The sequence below is a fragment of the Grammomys surdaster genome, unplaced genomic scaffold (assembly GCF_004785775.1).
Source record: "Grammomys surdaster isolate TR1022 unplaced genomic scaffold, NIH_TR_1.0 190, whole genome shotgun sequence".
Classification (NCBI taxonomy): domain Eukaryota; kingdom Metazoa; phylum Chordata; class Mammalia; order Rodentia; family Muridae; genus Grammomys; species Grammomys surdaster.
In genome coordinates, this window is record NW_021604635.1 from 7208300 (window position 1) to 7218620 (window position 10321).

A 10321-nucleotide genomic window follows, 5' to 3' on the forward strand; every position below is an offset into this window, starting at 1 on the left:
AATATGAACTGCTGTTTGAAAAGCAAATGCACAGCACAGCTGTACCTTTATGTGTCTGTTTCAGAGGCTATGCCTCTAACTTTTGTAAATCATTCTACATCTTGCTTTGCTGGTGCCAGTATTTTTATCTTTATCTTATTTTTATCATGTATATCTTACATGATTTATTTTTACTATCTTGGAATATAGATCTAGTAAGTAAAAATTCTCTGGTATCTAGATAGACCTCACTATTCATAAAATCATTTCATGGTGAATAACTTTTACAAGGGAGAGGACTGTAGCTAAGAAAATCACAATGGGTTTCTCATTGAGGATGCTAAAACCGACCATTAAGGATTTCTAAAGAGAGTATCAGTGTTTCCATGTTAGTATATTGACAAGGGTTTTACACTTCATTGTGGCAATTGCATGGTGGGAAAATCAAAATAATTACCTAGTTAGACTCATTTGTACTCAGTTCTAATTTATATTTTCTGCAGAAGGAGAATCAGGATAGATGACATACTTGGGAACAGTAAACTGAAAATTATGAGAACTGTTATTCTGAACCTACAACAGCAGGTGGACTATGACTTTTAGTGACTGACTCTCAGAGAACCCACTCTAATCACTGGATAATTCTAGTATTGCGCATCAGCTATTTTAATCAGGCAGTATTAAAAAATGGCTTGATGAAGGAACTTTTCACATTTTCCTTCTATAGGAGAGCAGTAATATGGTCCAATGAAACTTATCCACACTTCAAAACATTGTGCCTTAGAAGAATACTTCTGATGAGGTATGTCTTGATGGAGAGATAGGCAGCATACAGATTTGTTCTCATTGACCTAAAGATCTCATTTTATAGAAGGGTAAGCTAAGCCATGAGAAAAGTAAACTGTCCTTACTAAGATCACTCAACTGTTAAAGTGAACACTTTGAAGGAGACATTTTTGTAAATGAAAGTTTTATAATATATAAAGCTTTATAACATTCAAATAATAGTGGTGTGACTGTGAGACAGTTGGTCTTCATATCTCTAGGGAAGGATCTTTTCAGAAGACTGGTTTTTGTTCACTGTACACACAAAGTACTTTCCAAAAGGATTACCAGGAGCATGCTTTCTCATTACATTAAAGTTATTTTGTGACCTGTATGAACTCTGGAATATCAGTTGGACATAAAAATGAGAGAGTGTGTATTCATATTTTATTTCAAAATGGTAAAAGAAGGTGTATTGAGACTGGAGAGATGGATTAGCTGTTAAGATCATAGGCTCATAATCATTTGTTATTCTAGTTCAAGGAGATCTTAAGATCTCTTCTGGAAGCTGTGGTCACCAGGCATGACACGCGCCAAACATAAAAACATACATGTGGACAAAACATCCAGATACAAAAAAATTTAAAAGATAAAATATTCATACAGACAAAACACTTATACACAAAACTTTTAAAAAGATAAGAAAAATGGAATGTTTTGCCACCAAGGAACTAGAGACTTGAAGAGATAGACATTTTTATCCTGATTTAAATACATAGTGTACACATATCAAACGGTCACATGATAGCCAAAGGATGTAGACAATTTTAGCTTTATATATCAGTTAAATTTGATTAATGGTAAGAAAGAAATGTCCTGTGGCAGAAAAGGGCCTCATATGTGACTGCTCTTGTGAGGGAACAGAGGAATCCCTGAGTCAGTGAAGTGCTGAGAGAATGTGTACTGTTGACATGAACATGACCATGCTTTGGACCCACAGCAGTGCAAAGCCTTCTCTAGGTGAGGCTCAGCGGGCCAGCAAAGCCTTGGTATGGGATCTGAGTATGAATGTTGATAGTATGTGCAGAAAATATCCTCTGTAGCTTCCTACTACAGAACATTTACACCCTGAAGGCTCTTCCCTTATAGAGACTGCTCATATGTAAGTTGTCTAAGTTTGTCTCCTTGGTTCAGCTATATATTATAAATCGTGCCTCCTTGATTTAGCTGTATGTAATAGTATACCTTCATATTTGACTGTGAGCCAAATATGTTGAGCTTATGGGGGCTAAGGTTTCTTCATTAGAAATTGCAATCTTCCTTATTCCAGCTTTTCTGTGTGTCTCTCTGTTCTTCATTTCTTTCTAACACCAATCAGGTTTATCCCTTGCTCCATGTATGGAGAGGGTACACTCTTATTCTAAAGTAAATGATTTTAGAAGACACTGCTTACATGTTCTAATATATTTACTGCATCATCACATTTAACACTGGAATAAATCATGTTACATACTCTTGAATTTATTTTCTAGATATTTAACACTGATATTCATAAACTATTCCCACTTCCATTTCTTTATAATGCCTTGTCTTTAAAATCTCCCCAGATTCTTTTTTTATTATTTAAATTTTTAAGACAATTGGTGGTGGTGGCATAAGTTTTTAATCCCAACATACTTGATATTATGTATAGCTATTATAAAGGGTGTTTTTTTCCCTAATTTTGTTCTCATCCCATTTATCATTTGTATAAAGGAGGGCTACTGATTTTTTTGAGTTAAATTTGTATCTAGCCACTTTGCTGAAGGCATCTATCAGATGAAGGAGTTTGTTGGTAGAATTGGAACAAGAGGAAGACTCTTAGGAAGTCATCAATTAGGTCTTCATGCAGATGTTATCTCCGTGGCTTTGAGGCCTCACTTATTGTTTACTAACCATTTATGCAGAAGCAGCCACTGCCCTGGCAGTGGGGCCTTTCTGTTCATCCTTCAGCTCTCACTTTCGAGCTCTGTGTGGTGACCAACGGTAATAGCCATAGATTTTCACATTCTCTCATAGTGTTTTTATGGTCTTTCTAGTGATTGATCATTCCTATTTCTCCACCCTTTTCCTCCACTTCCTTAATTAGTACTGTCTCAATCAACCTTTTATGGCTGTCATAAGATACTGTGATAAAACTAACTTAAAGAGAAAAGGATTTATTTGGGGTTTACAGCTTCAGCTGGTTAGAGTCTATGATCAACATGGCAGGGAATGTGCAGCAGGCAGGCATGTATGTTGCTGGAACAATTGAGAACTCACATCTTAATTAACAAAAAGCAAAGAACACTAATTGGGAAGGGTATGGACTTTTGAAACCTCCAATCCTACTCCCAGTGATATACTTACCCCAACAAGGCCACACCTCATAACCTTTCTCCAAAAGTTGCAATAACTTGGGACCAACTGTTGAAACATATGCTATGGGGGTCACATGTTATTCTGTTTTGTATTTATGATTATCATAACATTAATTCCTATCTCAGCCTTAGTTTAAATTTAAAAATCAGTTCATTTATATGAATATCATAGGAATCAGATCTCTTTACTTTCATTACCATTTTTGAATATCTAGTTGATGGGCTATGACCATAATCACATTGCAAAGCCTATCTTATTTTGTCCTTTAGAGAGTGCTCAGTCAAGTGTATTTCATGAAGTGTTCTAGCAATGGATAGCATGTTTTCTAAAAGACACAACACGTAGAACATTGCTTAAGAAAATACTAAAGATGAAGGAAGATCATTAAAACCGAAAAGTTTTCACCTACTTCTCTCTGCAGCTTTTGTGATCCTTGCCTGAGCTTCAGCTCCTACATGTATGTGGCCCGACCTAATAGAAAACACTGATAGCCAGTTCTGATGTTTGTTCTTATCTATACCTTTCTTTTATGCATTCAAATACTGATTTTTTTTTGTTGTTTAGAAGCTAAAAGTCATGTAATAAGGAATACATCATAGAGGTCTCTTGTTTTAATTTTTGTGTATTTAAATCTTCTTAAAGGTAAGTTCAAGAATTATTTTTCTTTATCAGTGTCAGGGATGATTTAAAATAGCGTGTGATTTCCTGTGATTTCAGACTCTACATTCTATGAGATGACACTTTCACTGCTGCATACTGTATTTTAGCACTAAACTTTAATAACACTTTGGTGACTTGAGAGAAAATTACAAGCTTCAAGCTGGAAATAGATTCATAATACATGGTTTATTTAATTTATGTTTTTTTCCCTTTATCACAACAAACAGCAACATTTGAACAAATAGTTAAAAGTAATAAGCACTGAAGAAAATAAATAAAATAAAGAAATATATGAATTATAACCTATAGATACAGTATATTGGATATGGTTGGGAAGGAGGAAAAAGAGTAGTGATAATATTGACCACATTCTTGAAGGGAACTTTTAAAACTTTTATTTATTCATGATAATTTGCAAGAAGAAAAACTTAGTGAGTCATTTCTTATGATCAGACTGGTTTTTGTATAGTATTTATGGATATCTACTGACGGGAAATAGATACATTCTTAATGAGTTAGTTCTAGAGAGGAAACTATTTACAAAGAAGCTGGAAAGAACAAGGAAAGCATAAAAGGATGTTGAACCTGACATTAACCTGGAAGCGCAGGCACTGCTACTCCCAGGGATAGTGTCAGAACCAGATCTAGTGAGAATTGTAGCCTGGAAAATGGATTGAAATAAAAATGGCAAATATCTTAAACTCATTTCTTGCTTTCTGATATTCTATAGTGATCTATATCATCTCTGATAAGTTAACTATTATAAGGACCCACTGGGTGATTCTACCAGAAGCCAAAGGCTAAGTTTGTGGATTTTCACATTCTGGGCAGAAAAAAGATAGGAGAGAAAATAGCTCTGGAGAAGCAAATAAGGAGTACACAGCACAGCCATGCTGCCATGTCCTTCTTTGCTGTTGACTGAGCAAATCTGAGTTATCCTTCAAGGCTTAATTCATATGTAGCTTTGTGTGCTTACTCCATATTTCCCAGCCAAAATCATTTGTTGGTCCTTCTTATATTTGCCTATGTGTCTGTGACTGTGGGACTGCGTAAGGGTATCCTGGGTCATGGCTGAACAGTTGCCTAGAACCCCAGACTCAGTGAGAACCGGCAGGAGTTCAGTGTGCCCCAAGAACCCAGGGTCCTGAACACAGTCCAGTCTCCATAGAATTACATTGTTCAGTCACATAGGCCAGACTATAGGCCTCAGGCCCTAGGTATTTACATACTAATGAAGGTCAGAGACAGCCTCTCCCAATGTACACTGGTAGAGGGCATGACTAGAGGCCTCAGGGCCTAGGGATTTACATACTAATGAAGGCCAGAGGGTGGAGCAAATTAAGCATGCCACCTCAGATCCTCCTCGATCCTCCCCAGATCCTCCCCCTTTCTCCTTTCCTATATAACTAGGGACTGCACTGAGTTTTATGGGGGTACGCCTAGATCCATCCACCATCCTCCATGACAATAAACCTTTCTGGAACCAAGGACTTCCTTGAGTCATTGGCGCCTGCCGCTGCCAAAGCCTCCAGGCCACTGGAACCATAGACGTTCCTCCTGCATGTGGGACCAGCCACAGCGTGGAAGCCTCTGGGACTCCACCGTTGCAGCCCTCAAATTTTCCCCACACATGACAAAGATATTTAGTACACACAGAGTCCTGTAATATTTACTTCATTTAGCAGTAATATTTTGTATTCTAAATTACATGTCCCTTTAACTACAGAGGAAACCGAGAATCAGCAGATTTGTCCAACTGTGGATTATAAGTATAAGGGGGAAAACGCATGATTAACACAAACAGAAAAGTGATATTAGTACTATTCAGGGTAACTATATTGTAATATTTATTTTGTATTTAGTACTATAAGTCATCCAAGATGGTTTGAAATATTTGGGAGGTTATATGTAAATATTTTCATATGAAGTTCTTGAGTATTCTGTAGACATAATGGGAACTAATCCAGGAGGACAGTTACTCTGGGCTAATTGTGTTGGCAAATCTATAGTGCCTTTCTGGAGCTTTGTGTGTATCTGAGATAAAAAATTTAAGTATATTGTATTTGTTCAAATTTGAATGAGACATATATTCATGGAGGAAATGAAATTTCCAGCTGTTGCCAGCAAAACACTTCACTCCAAGGTCTTCTTCAGCACAAAAATGTGAGTTTCTCAACACCCATGACCTGTTCTAGAGAGGAATGGGAGAACCGCAATCACAGTCAAGGTTCTACCTTATTATACAAGTGGTTCATGTGGAAATGGTCCAGATCATCAAAGGTCAGTCGTGTCACGCCACACTGCTAGATAGTCCAGAAGATAAGTTTATGGCTTAGGATTTTTCAAAACCTACTTTAATAAAGGTTTCTCAACCTCTCTACTAGCACACTGACCAAAGGTGGGGCAGGACCAAAGGTTAATAGGAGCTGGGCAGTGGTGGCGCACACCTTTAATCCCAGCACTTGGGAGGCAGAGGGAGGCGGATCTCTGAGTTTGAGGCCAGCCTGGTCTACAGAGTGAGTTCCAGGACAGCCAGGGCTATACAGCGAAACAAACAAAAAAAACCAAAAAAAAAAAAAAAACAACAAAAAAAAAACCCAAAACCAAACCAAACCAAACCAAAACAAAAAAACCCCAAAAAAACCAAAAACCAAAAACTAAAACAAAAAACAAAAAAGAAAGAAAAGTTAATAGGAAACAGAATGTGGACCAGTTTAGAAGTAGTTCATTTCGTGTGCTTCCAAACATGAATCAGTAGAGGCAGTTCAGTCCAATAGCAAACACCAAAAATGAATCAGTCGGGGCAGTCCTGTCCAGTAGCAAACACCAAACACGAATCAGTAGCAGTGGCTCAATCCAGAAGGAACTGAGAGGCTCCATCGAATTGCCAGGATTCTGCAGAAGTGTCAAGTGGCAGCCACAACTACAAGAAGTTGTTTGGCACTCTTCTCTATACGAAATCACTACACCTGAAAATCAGGGAAGACTAGCAAAGTGTTGAAAGGCTAACCAATGCAGGAGCCTTGTTCACTATCTGTTGGGTTCTACCTATACTCTTTTCAAAAATCATGAGTCCTCTTAATGTCCGTTCCAGCAAAACATTACATATCTTTTCACAAGACAGCTTCCTGAAAAACACCATGTATCTGTTCTCAGCAAAACATCCTCTCATGTGCTTGCTTCAGCAAAACATCCTCTCATAAGACACTTTCCAGAAAAATCATTACATTACACAACAGAGTCTCCAAAGAAAGCAGAAATTTCCACTTCAATACATCTTAGGGTTTTAATGGTCACAGCATCTTTAGGCTTCTGTCTTGCTCTCCAGCTTTACTTGCTATAGATTATCTTTCTGTGTCCTCATTTTTTTTCCTTTCTGACAAAGTTTGTCTACTTTATTTTCTGTCAATGTTATGTTTACCCAATTTGTTTTAGCAGACCCAACTCGAGTAAAGACTTTATTCCAGAATCCATTGATCAATGGCAATGCCTCTTTTCTGTCCTCTGTGTTTACTCAACACTCATTCATTAGTCACTTCTGTGACAGGGAAATTGATCACAATAAAGAATCACGTTTGTGTTGCAAACCTACCACTAAGAATTAAAAAACTAAATGTAGTATGTTTAGAATCAGTGGAACTTAGGCTAGTTCCAATGTCTGGCTATTATGCACACATTAGCAATGGACATGGTTGAGCAGATTTATCTGTAATAGGATGGAGAGTCCTTTGTGTATATGTCCAAAAGAAGCATAGCTGGATCTTGAAGTAGCTCTATACCTAGCCTCCTGAGGAAACACCATTCTGATTTCCATAGTGGCTTTAAAAGTTTGCACTCCTACCATCAATGGATGAGCTTTCCTTACTCCACATCCTCGCCTACACATGGTCTCACTTATTTTATTGATCTTGGCCATTCAGATCTGTGAAAAATAAAATCTTGAAGAGTGGATAAAGAAAATATAATATGTTTATGCAATGAAATATTACTGCTAAAAAAAAAAAAACAACCTATCATCAGATCCAAATACCTGGGACCTAAAGCCCAAGATGAGCAGGTGCCACTACAGTGAACAAATATGCAATGGAGAGGAGGGACAGATAGAGAAACGGAGCTGTGCATGTGATAGTAAAGAGAGACAGAAGCAGAGACATGATGGTGGTGACAGATGAGAGAAAGAGAACTGAGGTCAACATGCTTACAATGCCCAGTATGGTTGGCAAAGTAGTATGAAGCAGCCTGGAGCTTATACAGATGCAGACATGACCCCTGAACCCATTGCCCAGCAGCAGGATCCCTCTGGCTCTGGGCAGCGACAGGGGCACAATGTGAGGAATGGCTCATTTACTGTATTGGACCTCCTCAGAGGGCCCTGTGGTCTGTAATACCACCAGAGGCCATGTTGATATTCGTGGTTCATGCTGCTGCTTCAGAGCACAATAAAGCCTGGCATCCATGTGAGCAGAATACAGTTTGTGATTCTGCCCGATGCTGTGGTGATACTCCCAGGCTTTTTTGCCTCAGGTATTCATGAGTGGCATGTATAACTATCTGAGACCACATTGAGGCTAATGGTCTGTGAAGCTACTGAGGGTCATGAGTGGGTCATTGGTCCTGAATGTGATCAAGGACTGTGTTGATGTCTGAGGTCCTTGTTACCACTGAAGCCTATGCTGCTGCCTTTGCTGCCATCTTACCCCTTGTCAGAGATCTGCCCCCCCCCACCCCGCCCCTTCGGTGAGCTATCCCTTCCCTGCAGTGTCCTCAGCATGGCTCTCATCAGCTGATGACTTCTGGCATAGATAGAGAGAAAGACAAAGATGCCCACTAGGAATTTGATCATGATCAATGAATATATGAACAACCCAAAATGGACCTCTTTTGTGGATGGGGAGGGAGGTCATCGGGGGAGAGGAAGGGACGTGAATGATTTGGAGGTAAGCATGATCAGGGTGCATGATGCAAGTTTCCCAAACAATCAATAAAAGTAATTAAAAGAAATGTAATCATGAAATTTGCCAGTCAATAGATGGAGATAGGGCAAAACGTCATCCTGATTGAGATAATCCAAATACCCCAAATATAAACATGGTATGTATTAGGACATATGTGGATGTTAACTGTTAAGTCTTTGGTAGCTAGGCCACAATCACTATATCAGCAGACAAATGTTAGGTATGGACTTGGAAGAGAATTGGAACTCCCCAGGAAGGCAAAGTAGAATTTATATAGGGGGATCAAATAAGGAGAAAGGAAACAGGGAAAGTTAAGGGAGGAAATACAGAAAGGGACAAATAAAACTAAGCATCATTTGAGGAGTTGTATGAAAACAATACATTAACTAGAAGTGTCTCAATATATATACATGCATGAAAGAACTCTAAAAGGAATCACCAAACAGTGGGGGAGACAATGTCCCAAATAGACATGTTTTGACATCGAATGAAACTTCCAGTTCTGGGAATGGGTTACATCTAGTTGAGTTGTTGGCCAAAGGGGCACATTGAAACCCCTGAACAACCTGGTCTATTGACAACATTACTTTTTGCTCTCCACAAACTGATGGCAAGTACCTAATGCCTACCTAGAGCCTTAACCCCTAGTGATAAAAGGTAGTTTTCAGGCTACCAAAGGAAAAACTTAAATGCCAACCAAGCTATAAACAGTCCAGTCAACATTGGTGAACTGCTTGCAAGAGTTATTATTGTCATTAATATTAATCCATTCTAATATACACTCTATTAAAGGAAAACTCTGCCCTGACACTGTTCTGGAGACAAAGAACCTGAGACTTAGGGACCCAGACTTATGGGAAAACCAAATATTACTGTTTGACTAAAGAAACACAACAAAAATGACTCTCGATGACAGTCTGCTATACTAATAGATCAGTGTCTTTCTTAGTCATTACCAGAGAAGCCTCCTCCTGCAGCAGATAGAACAAACATAGAGACCCAAAAGTTGATGTTGTGTAGAGTGAGAGACATTGGGACACTCAATCTTAAGTGAGATGTTTCAGGGATTCATGCCGAAGAGAAGGTAGAAAGATTGTAAAAGCCCATGGGGATGGAGGACAGTAAGGAAACATGGACTTACAGACACAACAGGGCATATGAACTCACAGAGACTAAGAAGGCATACCCAGAGCCTGCACAGGTCTAAGCTAGATGGTGTTCCAAGTGCTGAGAGCAGATGTAGACACAAGCTTTCATCCTTAACCCTGAAGGTATCTCCAGTTAACTGCTTACAAATGAGAACTTATTTTTCTCCAGTGTGGGTCTCATTGAATACACAGATAAAAACAGGCCACATACCCAGCAGTAGAGAATCAACAGAAAATAAAATTTTGGGAAAGTCTTTGTCTTATTATGTTTTGTCAGGGATTTTTTTTCTTTCACTTTACAAGTCTTTTGTATATATTATGTTTTCTGGTATTGTATTTTCACGAGAATTCTGTGTTTGAGAATGTTTCTCTCTCTCTCTCTCTCTCTCTCTCTCTCTCTCTCTCTCTCTCTCT